General features: G+C 39.4%; 1 non-coding gene across 1 annotated transcript; it reads left to right on the forward strand.

The window, feature by feature from the left end:
* Window positions 1-18,257: 18,257 nt before the first annotated feature.
* LOC130937908 (small nucleolar RNA R71) lies at window positions 18,258-18,365 on the forward strand. Its single transcript, XR_009069100.1, has one exon. It is a non-coding gene; the product is annotated as a small nucleolar RNA R71 (small nucleolar RNA).
* The last annotated feature ends 236 nt before the right edge of the window (window positions 18,366-18,601 follow it).

Consider the following 18,601-nt stretch of genomic DNA (forward strand, 5'->3'; position numbering starts at 1 on the left):
CTTCAATTTAAAGCCCCTATCCGCCGCGTTCACACATTTTAGTGCACACGCAAATTGCTCATTTACCCATCCGTGCGTACGCATGACCTTTGGTGCGTACGCACTATGCGGAACCCCAACCCTGATGCGAACCCTAATGTACGCACCACAGATTTTCTTCTTCATTTCTGCTCCTACCTCCCCCAACATTCACCTTCTCTTCTTCTGTTTCAAATCGCCCGCCACCACATTTACCTCCAACCTCTGACACTGCAATCGCGACGTTTTCCAAAAATGGCCATCGATCGCGTCACTCCAATTTTGGCAAATAAATTAATTTGAACAGAGAGTTGTGCTGGCGCGAGGCTGCACTCGCGCTAGAAGCATAACATGGGTCACGGGACCGCGTGACCGACGCGACCGCGTCCGCTTACTTAAAGCGCAATCGCGCGACCGCGTTCCCCACGCGTCCGCGTCGCTTGCGCCGCACAACATATCTCAATTTGCCAAATATCTTATCTTTCTTCCCCAATCCTAATTTTTCCTCCCTCCTTTCTTCCTTACTTCTTCTTCCCTTCTTTCCCTTCTCATTCTTCTTATTTTTCTTTTTATTTTATTTTAATTTATTTGCATACTTTCATTCATTGCATTATTTTCATTGGTGTTGGAATTTTATTTGGGTCATTGTGGATTGTTGCAAAATTGTTCGGCAATTATATTTTTAAAGGGTTGCTTGCATGTTCACTTTAATAGTTTCTATACCGTATTCACCATGCGTGCTATGTGTTTGTGAAAAAGCCCATATAGCATTATGCACTTCTCTATTTTACTTTATACTATTCAATGCTTGCTTTTCATAAACTCCCTTTACAATTTTATTAATTGAACATAATTGTCAATACAAACATGGTGATTTATTACCAGTAATGCTTGGTCTATGCTACTCATGCCCTTTGCCGGTATGCCAATAAACACCTTGCATTCACTTGTCCTTATATGCACTAGCTATTTTCCATTAATGGCTTTTCACATGTACTCGCGAGCATGTGTTAATGTCAGTTACATCCTAATGTGCATCCATCACCACCTTTTCCATTCTCTTCCTTGCTATAGTTATCTCTTTGAATTTAATTTACTTTCTCTTCCCTTTTTCAGGATGGCCACCAAGAAAGGAAAAGAGAAAGCTACTCCCAAATCACCGGCAAGGAAAGGAACAGAAAGAGCCCCAGCTGAGGCTCCACAACCACCCGCCCACCTGTACATCTCAGCATGCACCGAGGACGGTGCAATCTTTAAGTGTGGGGAGGTCGATACCGATCTCCGCGGGTCAGTTAGTCCCTTCTTAACACCAATCTTTGTTTTTCATTGTTGCATTTGCATGTTTGATTGAATGTCTGTTTTATTTGTGCATATTTTACCACTTGGTTGAAGTAATATTTTCTTTTTCAAGAGACTTTTTAGAGTATTTCACTAATTTGAATAAAACTTTTTGAAAAACTTGTATGAAAGAAATATTATTTGGAACATGGTTTAAAGGTTGAACACACAAAACCAATGAGATTTTGAGCCTATTTGATTGGTTGCATTTTATCAACCAATATTTTATTTTTGGTGTGTGTTGTTCTCTCTAAAATTGTGATCTTTGTCTTGCTTAATTCTATATTTCCATTGTTTGATGTATGCATACACTTATATGATTGAGGCCTTTGTTTCACTAAGCTTACATACCCATATGACCTTAACCCTTCATTATCCCTTGCAAACCAATTTGAGCCTATTTTTACCCCTCTGTTCTTTATTTTAGCACATCTTTAACTCTAAGCGAAAAATAATAATGTCCTTAATTTGAATCCTTGGTTAGCTTAAACTAGTGAGAATGCTTATGAATTAAAAGTGGGAAAAAGTGGGTTTGGAAACATCTGGTTTGAGAATTGAGTATGTTAGAATTTTCTGAAAATGTGAAAAAAATGTTTAGGACATGTTCATGCATTCAATAAATTAATCATATGCATTGAAAAAAAAAGAAAAAAAAAGAAAAAAAAGAGCAAAATAAGTTAAAGGGGACAAAATGCCCCAAAGTAAGTGGTGAAAGCAATGCATATGAGTTGTACTTGAAATTAGAATGCATGAATATGTGGAAAACATAGTTAATGGGAAGTCAGATTTTATATTATGATTACATGGATTGTCCTAAGTTAGGTGGAATAGTTTATGTTAATTAAGGATTCAAATTTTAGTCCACTTGGCCAAATACAATCCTACCTTGACCCTAACCCCATTACAACCCTTAAAAGACCTCTTGATTTGTGTATTGGTGCATTAAATTTTTGTTGATTGTTAGATGAAGAGCAAGCTAAAGAAAGCAAGATTAGTAGAGAATTGAGAGAATTGACCCTAGACACTTGAGAGTTAGAATGATATACACTACCAGTAAAGGTTCAGTGCTCAATTCTATGTTCCCTGCTTTCATGAGCTATCTTCTTCTTGCAAGTTATTTGTATTGTATTTTGTGATTTGAATTAGTGAAATCCAGTTCATATTTGTCTTGAAGAACTTATTTATTTTTAACTAAGTAGGTAGAAACATTTTGCATTTAGTTGCATTCATAGGTTGCATTTCATACATTCTACCATTCCTCTTCATCTTTATAGTTCTCTTGAGCTTAGCATGAGGACATGCTATTGTTTAAGTGTGAGGAAGTTGATAAACCCATATTTTATGGTTTATCTTGTGCTTAATTGAGTGGATTTTATCAACTCTTTACCCACTTATTCATACAATTCGCATGTTTTACATTTGCCTTCCTAATTATGTGCTTTGATTGAAGACATGCTTCTTTGGTCTTATATTTGCTAATATTAATCCTTTCTTATTACCATTAGATACCTTGATATGTGTGTTAAGTGATTTCAGAGATTACAGGGCAGGAATGGCTCAGAGGATAGAAAGGAAGCATGCAAAAGTGGAAGGAATGCAAGAAGTTGGAGAAACTGCTAAGCTGTCCAGCCTGACCTCTTTGCACTCAAACAGCTATAACTTTATCTATAGAGGTCCAAACGACGCGGTTCCAGTTGCGTTGGAAAGCTAACATTAGGGGCTTCGATTTGATATATAATTTGCCATAGCTGCCCCAACGCCAGGCAACGCGAACGCGTGAGTCACGCGGACGCGTGACCTGGTAGGAACGCAACCCGCGCGACCGTGTGAGCCATGCGGCCGCGTCACTTTTCCGCGACCTGTACGGACCAGAAAGCGCTGGAAGTGGTTTCTGGGCTGTTTCTGACCCAGTTTTCGGCCAAGAGAACACAGATTAGAGGCTATAAAGTGGGGGAATGCATCCATTCATGAGGAGGCTCTCATAATTCACTTTTCATGTTTTAGATGTAGTTTTAGAGAGAGAGAGGAGAGAACCTCTCTCTCTCTTAGGATTAGGATTTAGGACTTCTCTTAGTTTTTAAGAGTGACTCTCGATCCCAGGTTTAATATTCCTTTTACTTTATATTTCTCTTCCATTTGGAATACTCTAATGCTTTTACTTGTATCTGATTTATGTTGCCCATTTGGCTTGTGAACCTTTCATGTTATGATTTTCTTTGAATTAATATTATTTGAGGTATTTCAGTTATTATTGCTTTCTTTTATTTACATGATTATTGCTTCCCATCTGAAGATATTGTTATTCCAGCAGACTTAATTTCCTTCCTTTTGGTCTTGGTTGAAAAATCAGTAACTCAGGAGTTATCTTAGCTCAACATAATTGATAACTGTTATCTTTGCTAATTAAACTGAACTTCAATAATCCAAACCTTTTCTTAGGAAATAAATAGGATTCGAAGGTCAATTAATTAGTCCCTTGACTTTTCTTTGCTTTAGCAAAGGTTGACTAAGTGGAATTAAGATTCAACTTTCATTATTATTGATAAGAATAACCAAGTCTGGATTTCCAATTTCTTGTACCTTGCCAAAGGATTTGTTTTACAGTATTTATTTATTTTAATTGTCATTTAAATTATTTGCCATATTTATTCCTCATTCTCAAAACTCCAAATTTTATCTTTTTTATAGCCAATAATAAGAACATACCTCCCTGCAATTCCTTGAGAAGACGACCCGAGGTTTAATACTTGGTTATCAATTTTAAAGGGGTTTGTTACTTGTGACAACCAACACTTTGTACGAAGGGATTTCTGTCGGTTTAGAGACCATATCTACAACGCGACTATTTTTATGAAATTCTTTATTGGCAAAAATCCTAACGTCAACCAACCTCACATTTTCCGGACTAAAATCTAAGTATTTCCCCCGAACCATTGTAAGATAGTTCTTTGGATTCAGGTTCATACTTTGATCATGGTTCCTAGTGATCCATGCACTGGCATAGAACTCTTGGACAATTAGGTTTCCGACTTGTTGAATGCGGTTTGATCAGAATTTCCCAACTTTTTCTTTGAATCTCATGTCGGATCTCCAGAAACTCATTTTTCTTGAGTTTGAAAGATACCTCAGGGATCACCTTCTTCTTGGCCACAACATCATAGAAGCGGTCTTGATGGACTTTGGAGATGAACCTTTCCATCTCTCATGACTCGGAGGTGGAAGCTTTTGTTTTCCCTTTCCCTTTTCTAGAGGTTTCTCCGGCCTTAGGTGCCATCAATGGTAATGGAAAAACAAAAAGCTTATGATTTTACCACACCAAACTTAGAATATTGCTCGCCCTCGAGCAAGAGAAGAAAGAAAAGAAGAAGAAGAAGAGAAAATATGGAGGAGAGTGGAGAAAGGTGTATTTGATAAACCTCTATTTTATGGTTTACAATGTGTTTAATTGTGTGGTTTTATCATGGTCTTTACCCACTTATTCATATAATTAGCATGCATTTATAATTCCTTCCTAAAATTATTACATGATTGAAAACTTACTTCCTGGAGACCCTTTAATAAGGTATTTTAATTCCCCTTTATTCCATTCGATGCTGTGATCTGTGTGTTAAGTGTTTCAGGCTTTATATGGCATGAATGAGTGAGAGATTGGGAAGGAAGCTTGCAAAAATGGAAGGAATACAAATTGAGGAGATGACCAGCGAGAAGTGACGCGTACGCGTCAGCGACGCGACCACGCGGAAGAAAGAAATTCGCAGTGACGCGCCCGTATGAGTGACATGGACGCGAAGATTGGAAAAGCAAAAGCGACGCGGAGGCATGGACGACGTGCCCGCATGGAAAAGAAAAACACCGAACGACGCGTCCGCGTGAATGACACGTCTGCGTGACGTGCACGATCTGCAGAATTTCAAAAGTCACTGGCATAGTTTCTGGGCCGGATTTCAACCCAGTTTTTGGCCCGAAATTACAGACTAGAGTCAGGGAACATGCAGAAACGAGAGACAATAATTTGTTCGGCACAATTTTTAGTTTTAGATTTGGATTTACTCCTCCCCTAGGTTTTTCACTCACTTGAGCATTCATAATTAGCATTGGAAGATTTTGGCTTTAGCTTTTGAGAAGAGTCTACCTCCAGTACTAGTCATCTTTTTTTATTATTTACTTTTTATATTTACTCTTCCATATTCTTAATCCCTCTAGAGTTGACTTTGGCTTATTTTTACAAGTTATTAACATAGACTATTTTTATTTCCAATTAATCCTTTTATTATAATTTATCATGTCTTCTTTTATTTTCACCATTAATTCTGTGGATTTTATAATCATGATGAGTGAGTAGTTTCATGACTTGATTAGGGATGATTGAAAGGAACCCTTGAGAGTTGAACTACTCAAGAGAGAAATTATAATTGGGTTTATTGTTGAATCACCCTCTAATCATTAACTCTAGTCTTTCCCAAGGGAAAGGATTAGGACTTATGACTAGAAACCGATTTCCAACTTGCTTGACTTTTCTTTACCTAGTAAGGGTTAACTAAGTAGAGTAACTTCCAATTATCAATTAATCTTGAGAGTATTTTAATAAGAATAGGGCTTCCAAATAATCTACCCCCAGTCAGGGCTTTTATTTAAAATTAATTAAATTCTCTAATTTAAATCTCTGTTTATCAAATCAACCATTTTTGAAAACACCCGATTGATGAAATAGCACATCTCCTTGCAACTCGTTGGGAGACGACCTGGGATTCATACTCCCAGTATTTTAATTTTCAATATTGTGACAACCCCTTTTTAAATTGATAAGCAGATTTTCGGCTGGTTAAGGACTGTACTTGCAACGTGTCCCTATTAATAAATTCTTAACTCGCCAATTTCCGCCACGTCAATTTTTGGCGCCGTTGCCGGGGAGTTGCAACAGTGTGCTAATTTATTGATTGGTATTTATTTTTATTGCAATTTTTCTTTTCATTCTATCTCTATGAGCTGTACGTTTCTTTCGTTAAATGACGCGTTCACTTCCTGATCCAAGCTTGCCAGTATTTGACCCTGAGATTGAAAGAACTCTTTCACGTATAAGGCAAGCTCGGCATCGGCGACTCCTCTTTGAGGACGAACCTGAACCGTCATCTAAAGAAGAAACAAGCTCCCTCTCTACTGATCCAGTTCATTTACGTGCAGGTGACTTGGCAGCACCCAGAAGAGTCACTATCAAGGAGGAAGGAGCCCCTGATTTTACGCTCCAACCATTCCAAGCACACCACCCAGCAGTAGCTGTAGATTTTGAAATAAAGTCTTCACTACTCAACTTGATGCCCAAGTTTCATGGCTTACCTGCTCAAGAGCCTATCAAGCATCTTAGGGATTTCCAGATTGCTTGTTCTACTGTTAAGCGTAATGGCACTAATGAAATCTCCATTTTGTTGAAAGCCTTCCCGTTTTCTCTGGAGGGAAAGGCAAGAGAGTGGTACTACACTCAACCCGGAGCAACTGTTTCCAACTGGGATACACTTAGGAGAGAGTTTCTGGATAAATTCTTTCCAGCTGAAGTTGTCGATAAGCTGAGGAAGGACATGTCTATGATCGTTCAGGATGAATCTGAGACCCTCTATGGATACTTGGAACATTTCAATAATCTTCGAGACTCATGCCCCCATCATATGATTGACAAGATAGTGTTGCTCGGCTACTTTACACAGGGTTTGAAATCTCAAGATAGGACCACATTGGAAGGTGCTAGCAATGGTTCTATGAAAAAGTACAAGACTACGGACGAAGCATGGCAATTGATCAGTGACTTAGCTGACTCTACTAGGAATCACAGGCAGAAGCAAAGTCGGTCAAGAACTGTTGCAGAGGTATCCACTAGTAAAGAGACTGCTACTATAGCTCAGAGCTTATGTGAAATGACCAACTTGCTGAAGCAAATGCAACTGAATAAACAACAGCCTCAACAAGTTCAGCCTTCTCCACCACAGCACAGCCAGCAGTTGGTTCCACAAAGAGTATGTGGAATCTATGCAGATTAAAGTCACTATACCGATGAGTGTCTGCAACTCCAACCAGAAGACAACACTGTAGCAGCCACTCATAACTTTCATGACCGCCCCAATCAAGGGTACAATCAAGGTGGCAACTATAACCAAGGATGGCAGAATAACTCTAACCAAGGCTGGAGAGACAATTCTAACCAGGGTTGGAGGGACAATCATAACAGGGGAGGCAGAGATAACAATGGAAATCAGAGGTGGAATAACCTAGGGAATACGCCTCAGCTGGAATAACAATGGAAATCAGGAGGAACCAAACCCACCTGAACACGCCTCAGCTGAAGAGGTAGTGGAAATAGAAGATGTTGAAGAAGAAAAGAGCATGCAAGACATGGCTGAAGAAGAAGACGCCAAATCACAGGAAGAAGAACCAAAGGGTGTAGACACTATAGAGGACGTCGTTCCTATTCCATTTCCACAACTTGCAAGGAAGCCCAGGAAGCAGTTGGAACCTGATCCCAAAATGGTAGAAATCTTCAAAAAGGTTGAGGTAACAGTTCCCCTTTTTGATGTCATTCAATAGGTACCTAAATATGCAAAGTTTCTAAAAGATTTGTGCATACATAAAGACAAAATTAATGAATTAGAAACTATTCTTTTAGGAAGTTCTATATCTGCTTTAATGGGAAATATACCTGAAAAATGTAGTGATCCAGGTCTATGCATGGTTAACTGTACCATTGGAGGTGTGATATTTTCTGACTGCATATGTGATTTAGGAGCATGTGTTAGTATAATGGCTTTATCTGTATATGATATTTTGAGGCTCCCTCCCTTAAAAAGGTCGGCAGCTTGTTTTGTGTTAGCAGATAAAAGTATTATTACAGTGGCTGGAGTTGCTGAAAATGTATTACTGGGAATCAAAGGTCTCACTTTCCCCATTAATTTTTACATCCTGGAGATGCCCCAAAATGACTCAGAGAAGCCATCATCAATCCTACTCGGAAGACCTTTCTTAAAGACCTCAAAGTTCAAATTAGATGCTTTCGCAAGCACATACTCTTTTGAAATAGACGGTCGAGTAGTAAGCTTCAATCTGAATGGAGTTATGAAACACCCTCCAGAAGATTGTTCTATCTTCCAGTGTGACATCATAGATAAAACCGTAGCTGAAGTTCACCAGGAAGAGTTTGAAGATAAGTACATAGGACAAGGTCCAAGTGTGGGGAATTCTGAGGACAATGCAGGTACTCTACCACTGCCACCAGTTCCAGATAATCCAGAGCCAGACTATGAACAGAAGTTAGAATTGAAACCCCTCCCTCCACACCTCAAATATGCTTACCTCGAGGACAAGCAGCAATTTCCAGTTATCATTGCACAGGACCTCACTCCTCAGCAGGAAGAGCAATTACTTAGTGTGCTGAGGAAGCACAAGAAAGCAATTGGGTGGAGTTTAGCAGACATATTAGGCATCAACCCTCAAGTTTGTGAGCATAGGATATTTTTAGAAGAAGGAGCAAGACCTGTTCGTCAACCCCAAAGAAGATTAAACCCCACTATTTTAGAGGTTGTCAAGAAGGAAGTGACCAGACTATTAGAGGCAGGTATTATCTACCCCATCTCAGACAGTGAATGGGTGAGCCCAGTACAAGTGGTGCCCAAGAAGTATGGAGTCACTACAGTGAAGAATGAGCATGGAGAGCTCATAGCAACCAGAGTACAGAATGCCTGGAGGGTCTGCATTGATTACAGGCGTCTCAACCAAGCTACTCGTAAGGATCACTACCCTCTTCCATTCATTGATCAAATGCTGGATCACCTGTCAGGTAAATCACATTATTACTTTTTAGATGGTTACATAGGCTATTTCCAGATTTATATAGCTCCTGAGGATCAGGAAAAGACTACCTTTACATGTCCTTTGGGGACTTATGCTTACAAGAGAATGCCCTTTGGCTTGTGCAATGCACCAGCTACTTTCCAAAGGTGCATGATGAGACTTTTCTCTGATCTTATTGAGGACTGTATGGAGGTTTTTATGGATGATTTTAGCGTTTATGGTGATTCCTTTAACCTTTGCTTGGATAGTTTATCTAGAGTATTAGATAGATGTGTCAGTACAAACCTTGTATTGAATTTTGAAAAATGTCATTTTATGGTTAAACAAGGAATCGTACTGGGACATGCTGTATCTAATACTGGCATTTCTATAGATCCAGCAAAGGTGGATGTTATTTCTAGTTTGCCTTACCACTCTTCTGTGAGGGAAGTCCGTTCATTCCTTGGACATGCAGGTTTCTACCGAAGATTCATTAAGGACTTTAGTAAGGTAGCACTTCCCCTATCCAGATTATTGCAGAAAGATATCGAGTTCGAGTTCCGTGAAGATTGCAAACAAGCGTTTGATAAGCTGAAAACCGCCCTGACTCAAGCTCCAATTGTGAGAGGACCAGACTGGAGCCAGCCATTCGAAATCATGTGCGATGCTTCCAACCATGCCGTAGGAGTAGCACTGGCTCAGCGTGAAGGTAAGGATCCTTTTGTTATTGCTTATGCGTCTAAAACTTTAGACGCTGCTCAGTCTAATTACACTACGATTGAAAAAGAGCTTCTTGCTATTGTTTTTGCTCTAGACAAATTCTGAGCCTATTTACTTGGTACTAAGGTAGTAGTGTATTCAAACCACGCAGCTCTAAAGTATCTATTAGCTAAAAAGGAATCCAAACCAAGGCTTATACGTTGGATACTGCTGCTACAAGAATTTGATTTAGAAATAAAGGATAGGAGTGGTATCCAGAATCTAGTGGCAGACCACTTCAGTCGCCTTGAACACATTAAGGATGACTCCACTCCTATATCTGATAATTTTCCATTTGATAACCTAGAAGCAGTATCTGCGGTAACCCCTTGGTATGCACCTGTAGCTAATTATCTAGTTAGCCGCACTTTTCCTCCACACTTTACTAAGCACCAAAGAGACAAGCTGAAAAGTGAGTCTAAATATTGTATATGGGATAACCCATATTTATGGAGATGTGGCGCTGACCAGGTAATTAGAAGGTGTGTGCCTCAATTAGAATTTCGGTCCATTTTAGAGGCCTGTCACTCATCTGAGAGTGGAGGACATTTTGGCCCTCAAAGAACAGCTAGAAAAATCTTCGACTGTGGATTCTGGTGGCCCACCCTTTTTAAAGACGCTGCTGAATTTTGTAAATCTTGTCCCCCATGCCAGAGGTTTGGTAATATATCCCAGAGGGATGAAATGCCTCAACAAACTATGCTTTTCTGTAAAATTTTTGATGTCTGGGGCATTGACTTCATAGGTCCATTTCCAAATTCTAATGGCCACCTCTATATATTGTTAGCTGTAGACTATGTTTCTAAATGGGTGGAAGCGATTCCTACCCGTACTATGATGCTAACACTGTTGTTTCCTTTGTTAGAAACCACATTATTTGTCGCTTTAGATCACCACGAGCAATTGTGAGCGATTAAGGCACCCATTTTTGTAACAGGAGACTAACAGGATTATTGAAGAAGCATGGGATTATTCATAAAATAACAACAGCCTACCATCCTCAGACTAATGGGCAAGCCGAGGTGTCTAACAGAGAGGTGTCTAACAGAGAGATAAAGCGCATCTTACAGAAGATAGTCAAACCTCATAGAAGGGACTGGAGCACCAGATTACAAGATGCACTCTGGGCATACAGAATAGCATACAAGACACCCATTGGGATGAGTCCTTTCCGCTTAGTCTATAGAAAGGCTTGTCACCTCCCAGTTGAGGTGGAGCACAAAGCTTTTTGGGCAGTAAAAGAATGCAACATGGGATTCGAGAAAGCCGGAGCTGAAAGGAAGTTGCAACTGCAAGAATTGGAGAGCCTTCGCCTAGAAGCTTGTGAGAACTCAAGACTATACAAGGAGAAAATGAAGGCTGTACATGATCAACACATCAAGAGAAAGGAGTTCCAACCTGGGGATTTGGTCATTCTTTACAACTCTAGACTGCGACTCATGCCAGGCAAAGAGAAAGCTACCCTTAAACCCACCGCAAGGAAAGGAACGAAGAGATCATTAGTGGCAGAGCCTTCTTCAACTGTAGTCAAGCCCTCAATAAAAAGAATTAAAAGGATTATCAAGGTTGATGAAAAGAAAAGAGCCTTCCTAGCAAAGGACACTACACGATTCCCAAATCGTTACTGTGAGCAGATGTTTCTTATTCTGGCAGCTCGAAATTAAACAATGAACACCTTCTTATCCTTCTGCCTCGTATTGCTGAATTTGTTGAGCCACAAATTGCACAAAGACATTGGGGATTCTTTCAGAGACAGCCATGACAGGTTAATCTTTCTTGGGTTGTTGAGTTCTACTCCAACTTCCACCTGCCGACTCTGCAGTCCGTTTATTTACGCCAGAAGTAAGTCCCCATTACAGAAGAGGCCATACAGCAAACCTTAGATCTCCCACCTGCTCCAGAAGGATTGGACGCCTTTCAGAAAGCCGCAATCAAGCGCCAGGGATACACCTTTGACTGGGACGCTGTTCTCAGAGTTATCGCTCGACCTGGCAGCAAATGGATCTTCGGATACCATCGTTCCCATCCTAAGGGAATCTCGGCTTCTGCACTCACCTTAGAGGCTCACGTATGGGCACAGATTATGTCCCATTACGTCTTCCCGAGTACTCATGAGTCCTCCTTCACGGCAGACATGGCCGTTCTACTATGGTGCATCCTCACAGACCAGCCTCTTAATTTACCAAGACATATCCGGAATGCTATGGAACATGCAGATCGCACTACCCCTTTCCCGCATTGGTCTCTAATCTTATCTCAACAGCCGGGTATCCTACAGAGCTGGAGACACCAAAGCCATTCTTCCACGGGATGATCAGTATGTCCAACTTGCCACTACCAGCCAGTCCACAGCGGATGCTGCAGTGCCTCCACCATCTACTAGTCAGCTGCTGCACCAAATACTGAAGCGATTGGACCAACAAGAAAAGAAAGCAAAGTTCCGAGAGCGCCGCAACCACCGCCATTTCAAATACCTCAAGGAGCTACTTACAGGTAATCACTGACCCGATGACGATCCAGGCACTCCGGACTTCACTTTTTTCACCAGCACAGGGAGCCACGACGGTCCCGACTGTGGTGACACTGCCACCAGCCCACCGCTGTTCCTGACAGATGGCACCGAGGACGGTGCAAATCCTTAAGTTTGGGGAGGTCGGTCAGTACCTGACTTCCGGAGGTAATTTTTCTTCCCTAAACACCAATAAATTAGGATATTTAGTTAGTTTTTCTTTCTTTTAGAATAGGATAAATTACATAGTAATAGATTAGTTGCATGCATGTTCTACTTGATTGAAAAGACAATAAGTTTCTTCTAAAACTCTATCTTTGGAACAAAATTTCACTAATTTTAATTAAAACTCTTATGTTAAAATTGCTTGAAGTTGTATTTGGAACATGATTTTTAAAGCTAAAGAACACACAACCTGTGAGAATTGAACCTTTATGCATGGTTACATTATTTAACCATATTTGTTTTATTCTTGTATGTTTACTTCTCTATAATTGTAACCTATATTTTTTTCCATCTTATATGTCTAATGTTTAATATATTTATATGCTGCATATGATTGAGGCCATTAATTGTTTAGTTTACTTATCCAAATTAAGCCTACCCTTTCAATTACCTTTGTTAGCCACTTTGAGCCTTTAAATGCCATTTGTTCTATAATTTACCACATTACTAGCCTTAAGCGGAAAAAAATTATATACCCCAATTTGAATCTTTGGTTAGCTTAAGATAGAATTGTGTGTGCTAATTAAGTATGGGAAATTGTGGGAACAAAAGATAATAAGGGGATATGTCATGATAATATAATAGGAATTTGGACACCTACTCATGTGAAACTATGAAAATCGAAAATCTATGTGCATTGATAAGCTATGTTTTATAAATAATAATAATAATAATAATATAATAGTAATAATAATAATAATAATAATAATAATAATAATAATAATAATAATAATAATAATAATAATAAGGGGACACAATTTGCCCCAATGTTGAGTTAAGAATTCAAAGGTCAATGCATGTAGGATAAAATTAAAATAAACAGTTGATACATGAGTATGGAATGTGAAAGAGAATCCTGGGTAGCTAGGTACGAACTCCATAGTTATACAAAATATATAGGTTATGTTAGAGTTTGAGTTAATTAAAGATTCAATTTATAAGATCACTTAACCATATATGTATCCTTATCGTTTCCTTGACCCCATTACAACCCTGAAAGACCTCATGAGAGTTAAGAATTCAAGGTCAATGCAGGATAAATTAAATAACAGTTGATACATGAGTTTGGAATGTGAAAGAGAATCCTGGGTAGCTAGGTACGAACTCCATAGTTATACAAAATATATAGGTTATGTTAGAGTTTGAGTTAATTAAAGATTCAATTTATAAGATCACTTAACCATATATGTATCCTTATCGTTTCCTTGACCCCATTACAACCCTGAAAAGACCTCATGATGTTGCATTGGTATATTAAATGTTGTTGATTGGTTAGGAGAAGAACAAAATTTAGGGAGCATGATTAGAGAAGGATAGAGTGATTACCCTATACATTGGAGAGATTAGAAGATACATACATCATCAGTGAGGGTTCAATGCTTAAAATTTTATGTTCCCTGCTTTCTTGAGCTACCATCTTGCATTTTTATCTGTTCTTACTGTATGAGAATCGAATTAGTGGAGCTTAATTTGTAATTATTTTGAATTCTTGGTCAAGTGGGCAAGAATCATATAGTTGCATTCACATGTATAGGTTGCATTGCATTGCATGAGTTTTACATGTTCCTACTCATTTATTTTATCTCCTTCAACTAAGCATGAGGACATGCTATGTTTAAGTGTGGGGAGGTTGATAAACCTATTTTATGGTTTACAATGTGTTTAATTGTGTGGTTTTATCATGGTCTTTACCCACTTATTCATATAATTAGCATGCATTTATAATTCCTTCCTAAAATTATTACATGATTGAAAACTTACTTCCTGGAGACCCTTTAATTAGGTATTTTAATTCTCCTTTATTCCATTCGATGTCGTGATCTGTGTGTTAAGTGTTTCAGGCTTTATAGGGCATGAATGAGTGAGAGATTGGGAAGGAAGCTTGCAAAAATGGAAGGAATACAAATTGAGGAGATGACCAGCGAGAAGTGACGCGTACGCGTCAGCGACGCGATCGCGCAGAAGAAAGGAATTCGCAGTGACGCGGCCGCATGAGTGACGCAGACGCGCAGATTGGAAAAGCAAAAGCGACGCGGAGGCATGGACGACGTGCCCGCATGGAAAAGAAAAACGCCGAACGACGCGTCCGCGTGAATGACGCGTCCGCGTGACGTGCGCGATCTGCAGAATTTCAAAAGTCGCTGGCAGAGTTTCTAGGCCAGATTTCAACCCAGTTTTCGGCCCAGAATTACAGACTAGAGTCAGGGAACATGCAAAAATGAGAGACAACAATTCATTCGGCACAATTTTTAGTTTTAGATCTGTATTTACTCCTCCCCTAGGTTTTTCACTCACTTGAGCATTCATAATTAGCATTGGAAGATTTTGGCTTTAGCTTTTGAGAAGAGTCTACCTCTGGTACTAGTCATCTTATTTTATTATTTACTTTTTATATTTACTCTTCTATATTCTTAATCCCTCTAGAGTTGACTTTGGCTTATTTTTATAAGTTATTAATATAGACTATTTTTGTTTCCAATTAATCCTTTTATTATTATTTATCATGTCTTCTTTTATTTTCACCATTAATTCTGTGAATTTTATAATCATGATGAATGAGTAGTTTCATGAATTAATTGGGGATGATTGAAAGGAACCCTTGAGTTGAACTACTCAAGAGAGAAATTATAATTGGATTTATTGTTGAATCACCCTCTAATCATTAACTCTAGTCCTTCCCAAGGGAGAGGATTAGGACTTATGACTAGAAACCGATTTCAAACTTGCTTCACTTTCCTTTACCTAGTAAGGGTTAACTAAGAAGAGTAACTTCCAATTATCAATTAATCTTGAGAGTATTTTAACAAGAATAGGGCTTCCAACTAATCTACCCCCAGTCAAGGCTTTTATTTAAAATTAATTAAATTCTCTAATTTAAATCTCTGTTTATCAACTCAACCAATTTTGAAAAGACCCGATTGATGAAATAGCACATCTCCTTGCAACTCGTTGGGAGACGACCTGGGATTCATACTCCCAGTATTTTAATTTTCAATATTGTGACAACCCCTTTTTAAATTGATAAGCGGATTTTCGGCTGGTTAAGGACTGTACTTGCAACGTGTCCCTATTAATAAATTGTTAACTCGCCAATTTCCGCCACGTCAATATTCGGCCAAGGTATAGGAGAGGGGGTTGTGTTGTGTGAAAATTAAGGAGAATGGAGGGGTTTATATAGGGAGAGGAGAGGGAGTAGGTTCGGCGATTTAGGGTGGGTTTGGGTGGGAAAGAAATTTGAATTTTGAAGGTAGGTGGGGTTTATGGGGAAAAGTGGATGGATGTGAGTGGTGAAGGGGTAATTGGGAAGAGAGATTGAGGTGATTGGTGAAGGGTTTTGGGGAAGAGTGTTTATTGGAAAGAGAGGATGAATGTTGAGAAGATGAGAGAATATGGTAGGTGGGGATCCTGCGGGGTCCACAGATCCTGAGATGATCCTGTGGGGTCTACAGATTCTGAGGTGTTAAGGATTTATATCCCTGTACCAATTAGGCATGTAAAATGCCTTTGCATGCAATTCTGGCGTTTAAACGCCGAAGTGATGCATGTTTTGGGCGTTCAACGCCCATGTGTAGCATGTTTCTGGCGTTCAGCGCCAGCTCTCCTCAGGGTGCATTCCTGGCGTTTGAACGCTAGGGTGTTGCTTGTTTTTGGCATTCAACGCCAGATTCATGCTCTGTTCTAGCGTTGAACGCCAGACAGATGCTCCTTACTGGCGTTTAAATGCCAGTAAGTCCTTCCTCTAGGGTGTGATTTTTCTTCTGCTGTTTTTGATTCTATTTTTAATTTTAATATTTTTTTTGTGACTCTACATGATCATGTACCTAATAAAACATAAAAGAACGATAAAATAAAAAATAAAATTAGATAAATAAAAATTGGGTTGCCTCCAAATAAGCGCTTCTTTAATGTCAATAGCTTGACAGTGGGCTCTCATGGAGCCTCACAGGTGCTCAGGTCAATGTTGTATAGTCCCAACACCAAACTTAGAGTTTGGTTGTGGAGATTCAACACCAAACTTAGAGTTTGAATGTGGGGTCTCTGTTTGACTCTGTACTGAGAGAAGCTCTGCATGCTTACTCTCCCTTGTTACAGAAGGATAGCCGTGTGCCTTAAACACAAGGTAGTCCCCATTCAATTGAAGGACTAATTCTCCTCCGTTAACATCTATCACAGCTTCTGTTATGGCTAGGAAAGGTCTTCCAAGGATGATGCATTCATCCTCCTCCTTCCTAGTGTCTAAGATTATGAAATCAGCAGGAATGTAAAGGCCTTTAACCTTTACTAACACGTCCTCTACTAATCCATAAGCTTGTCTTATTGACTTGTCTGCCACTTGTAATGAGAATAAGGCAGGCTGTACCTCAATGATCCCCAGTTTTTCCATTACAGAGAGTGGCATAAGATTTATGCCTGACCCTAGGTCAGACAGAGCTTTCTCAAAGGTCATGGTGCCTATGGTACAGGGTATTACGAATTTGCCAGGATCTTGTCTCTTTTGAGGTAAATTTTTCTGAACCTAGGTATCTAGTTCACTAATGAGCAAGGGAGGTTCACCTTTCCAAGTCTCATTACCAGATAACTTGGAATTCAGCTTCATGATAGCTCCTAGATATTGAGCAACTTGCTCTCTAGTTACATCTTCATCCTCTTCAGAGGAAGAATAGTCTTCAGAGCTTATGAATGACAGAAGGAGATTTAATGGAATCTCTATGGTCTCTATATGAGCCTCAGATTCCTTTGGGTCCTCAATAGGGAACTCCTTCTTGCTTGAAAGATGTCCCATGAGGTCTTCCTCATTGGGATTCACGTCCTCTCCTTCCTCTCTTGGTTCGGCCGTGTTGACTATGTCAATGGCTTTGTAATCTCTTTTTGGATTCTCTTCAGTATTGCTTGGGAGAGTACTAGGAGGAGTTTCAGTGATTTTCTTACTCAGCTGCCCCACTTGTGCCTCCAAATTTCTAATGGAGGATCTTGTTTCACTCATGAAACTTAAAGTGGCCTTAGACAGATTAGAGATTATGTTTGATAAGTTAGAGGAGCTCTGTTCAGAATTCTTTGTCTGTTGCTGAGAAGATGATGGAAAAGGCTTGCTATTGCTAAACCTGTTTCTTCCACCATTATTAAAGCCTTGTTGAGGCTTTTGTTGATCCTTCCATGAGAAATTTGGATGATTTCTCCATGATGAATTATAGGTGTTTCCATAAGGTTTACCCATGTAATTTACCTCTGCTATTGCAGGGTTCTCAGGATCATAAGCTTCTTCAGAAGCTGCATCTCTAGTACTGTTGGATGCATTTTGTCATCCATTCAGATTTTGAGAAATCATGTTGACTTGCTGAGTCAACATTTTGTTCTGAGCCAACATGGCATTCAGAGCATCAATTTCAAGAACTCCCTTCTTCTGAGGCATCCCATTATTCACGGAATTCCTCTCAGAAGTGTACATGAATTGGTTATTTGCAACCATGTTAATAAGTTTTTGAGCTTCTGCAGGCATTTTCTTTAGGTTAATGGATCCACCTGCAGAATGGTCCAGTGACATCTTAGAGAACTCAGACAGACCATAATAGAATATATCCAGAATGGTCCATTCTGAAAGCATGTCAGAAGGACACCTTTTGGTCATCTGCTTGTATCTTTCCCAAGCTTCATAGAGGGATTCACCATCTTTTTGTTTGAATGTCTGAACATCCAATCTAAGCTTGCTTGGCTTTTAAGGAGGAAAGAATTTAGCCAAGAAGGCCGTGACCAGCTTATCCCAGGAGTCCAGGCTATCCTTAGGTTGTGAATCCAACCATGTTCTAGCTCTGTCTTTTACAGCAAAAGGAAAAAGCATGAGCCTGTAGACTTTAGGATATACTCCATTCGTCTTTACAGTCTCATAGATCTGCAAGAACTCAGTTAAAAACTGATAGGGATCTTCTGATGGAAGTCCATGAA

This window comes from Arachis stenosperma, chromosome 6 (genome assembly GCF_014773155.1).
Source record: "Arachis stenosperma cultivar V10309 chromosome 6, arast.V10309.gnm1.PFL2, whole genome shotgun sequence".
Taxonomy (NCBI): Eukaryota; Viridiplantae; Streptophyta; class Magnoliopsida; order Fabales; family Fabaceae; genus Arachis; species Arachis stenosperma.